The sequence below is a fragment of the Arachis ipaensis genome, chromosome B7 (genome assembly GCF_059453495.1).
Source record: "Arachis ipaensis isolate K30076 ecotype BB chromosome B7, ASM5945349v1, whole genome shotgun sequence".
NCBI classification, from domain to species: Eukaryota; Viridiplantae; Streptophyta; class Magnoliopsida; order Fabales; family Fabaceae; genus Arachis; species Arachis ipaensis.
This window is the reverse complement of record NC_142442.1, coordinates 89,062,077-89,065,254: the sequence shown is the minus strand read 5'-3', so window position 1 is coordinate 89,065,254 and position 3,178 is coordinate 89,062,077. Positions and strand designations below refer to the sequence as shown.

Genomic DNA, 3,178 nt, shown 5'->3' with positions numbered 1-3,178 from the left:
GTGCACCAAGTTTTTGGCGCCGTTGCCGGGGATTGTTCGAGTTTGGACAACTGACGGTTCATCTTGTTGCTCAGATTAGGTAATTTTCTTTTTATTTTATTTTCAAAAAAAAATTTTCAAAAATATTTCTAAAATTTTCTCATCTGTTTTCGAAAATAATACAAAAATGTTTTCAAAAATTTTATTCAAAATTTTTAAGAATGAATTCTAGTGTTTCATGAAGCATGTGAAGCCTGGCTGGCTGTAAAAGCCATGTCTAAATTCTTTTGGACTGAGGCTTCCAACCATCAGCTGTTACGCGACTGTAGGGTATGTCAGGCGTGTCATGTCTGAATTACATGCTGAAGCTTGGCTGGCCATTGGCCATGTCTAGTGTTTTGGACCGGAGCTTTCATTGAAAGCTTGGCTGGCTAGTGAGCCATGTCTAATTCCTGGACTGAAGCTTTAGACTAAGAATGCTAGATTCCTGGAATTCATATTAAAAATTTTGGAATCCTTATTTTTGTTTTTCAATTAATTTTTCAAAAAAAATACAAAAAAATTAAAAAAATCATAAAAATGAAAAACATTTTTTGTGTTTCTTATTTGAGTCTTGAGTCATGTCATAAGTTTGGTGTCACTTTCATATGCATCTTGCATTTTTTCGAAAATATCATGCATTCGTAGTGTTCTTCATGATCTTCAAGTTGTTCTTGGTAAGTCTTCTTGTTTGATCTTGATGATTTTTTGTTTTGTGTCTTTTCATGTTTATCGTATGCATTCTTGAATTCTTAGTGTCGAAGCATTAAAGAATTCTAAGTTTGGTGTCTTGCATGTTTTCTTTGCATTAAAAATTTTTCAAAATTGTGTCTATGATGTTCATCTTAACATCCAAAGTGTTCTTGGTGTTCATCTTGACATTCATAGCATTCTTGCATGCATCACATGTTTTGATCTAAAATTCTCATGCATTGCATCATTTTTCTTGTTTTTCTCTCTCTTCATTAAAAATTCAAAAATCAAAAAAATATCTTTCCCTTTTTCTCTCTCATCAAATTCGAAAATTTGAGTTGACTTTTTCAAAATCTTTTTAAAATCAAGTTGTTTCTTATGAGTCAAATCAAATTTTCAATTTGAAAATCTTATCTTTTTCAAAATCTTTTTCAAAAATCAAATCTTTTTCAAAATTATTAGTTATTTTCGAAAATTCCAAAAATATTTTTCAAAAATCTTTTTCTTATTTTTATATCAAAATTTTCGAAAATAACAATAACAATTAATGTTTTGATTCAAAAATTTCAAGTTTGTTACTTACTTGTTAAGAAAGATTCAAACTTTAAGTTCTAGAATCATATCTTGTGATTTCTTGTGAATCAAGTCATTAATTGTGATTTTAAAAATCCAATCTTTTTCAAAAACAATTTCAATCATATCTTTTCAAAAAAATCTTCTTATCTTTTTCAAAAATTTGATTTCAAAATATCTTCTCTAACTTCCTAACTTCTTATCTTTTCAAAATTGATTTTCAAATTTGTTTCAACTAACTAACTAACTTTTTGTTTGTTTCTTAACTTTTTCAAAACTACCTAACTAACTCTCTCTCTCATTTTCGAAAATATCTTCCCCCTTTTTCAAAATTTCTTTTTAATTTATTAATTATTTTAAATTTTAAATCTTAATTTTCGAAAATTACTAACATTTTTCAAAAACTATTTTCAAAAATCACTAACTCTTTTTCAAAAATTGTTTTCGAAAATTCCTTCTCTCTCATCTTATTCTATTTATTTATTCATCTATTAACATCTCATCTCACATCTCAACCTTCCTCACAGTTGTGTTTCTTCCATTATATTACATTCTTTGTCTCCCCCTCTTCTTCTACTCACAAAGGAATCCCTATACTGTGGTATAAAGGATTTCTATTATTATTATTTTTCTGTGCCCTCTTCTTTGTCATATGAGTAGGAGCAAGGATAAGAACATTCTTGTGGAAGCAGATCCAGAACCTGAAAGGACTCTAAAAAGGAAACTAAGAGAAGCTAAAATACAACAATCCAGAGATAACCTTTCAGAAATTTTCGAACAGGCAGAGGAGATGGCAGCCGAAAATAATAATAATGTAAGGAAGATGCTTGGTGACTTTACTGCACCTAATTCCAATTTACATGGAAGAAGCATCTCCATTACTGCCATTGGAGCAAACAACTTTGAGCTGAAACCTCAATTAGTTTCTCTGATGCAGCAGAACTGCAAGTTTCATAGACTTCCATCTGAAGATCCTTTTCAGTTCTTAACTGAATTCTTGCAGATATGTGATACTGTTAAGACTAATGAAGTAGATCCTGAAGTCTACAGGCTCATGCTTTTCCCTTTTGCTGTAAGAGACAGAGCTAGATTATGGTTGGATTCTCAACCCAAAGACAGCCTGAACTCTTGGGATAAGCTGGTCACGGCTTTCTTAGCCAAGTACTTTCCTCCTCAAAAGCTGAGCAAGCTTAGAGCTAATGTTCAAACCTTCAGACAGAAAGAAGGTGAATCCCTCTATGAAGCTTGGGAAAGATACAAACAGTTGACCAAAAAGTGTCCTTCTGACATGCTTTCAGAATGGACCATCCTGGATATATTCTATGATGGTTTATCTGAGCTATCAAAAATGTCACTGGACACTTCTGCAGGTGGATCCATTCACCTAAAGAAAACGCCTGCAGAAGCTCAAGAACTCATTGACATGGTTGCTAATAACCAGTTCATGTACACTTCTGAAAGGAATCCTGTAAGCAATGGGACGCCTATGAAGAAGGGAGTTCTTGAAGTTGATACTCTGAATGCCATATTGGCTCAGAATAAAATATTGACTCAGCAAGTCAATATGATCTCTCAGAGTCTGAATGGAATGCAAGCTGCATCCAACAGTACTCAAGAGGCTTCTTATGAAGAAGAAGCTTATGATCCTGAGAACCCTGCAATAGCAGAGGTGAATTACTTAGGTGAACCTTATGGAAACATCTATAACTCATCATGGAGAAATCATCCAAATTTCTCATGAAAGGATCAAAAGCCTCAACAAGGCTTTAATAATGGTGGAAGAAACAGGTTTAAGAATAATAAACCTTTTCCATCATCCACTCAGCAACAGACAGAGAACTCTGAACAAAATGCTTCTAATTTAGCAAATCTAGTCTCTGATCTATCCAAAGCC

At 32.6% G+C, this 3,178-nt stretch overlaps 1 non-coding gene across 1 annotated transcript; it reads right to left on the bottom strand.

Moving 5' to 3' along the window:
• Positions 1-2,470: 2,470 nt before the first annotated feature.
• LOC148553294 (small nucleolar RNA R71) lies at positions 2,471-2,578 on the bottom strand. Its single transcript, XR_015893411.1, has one exon. It is a non-coding gene; the product is annotated as a small nucleolar RNA R71 (small nucleolar RNA).
• Positions 2,579-3,178: the final 600 nt, after the last annotated feature.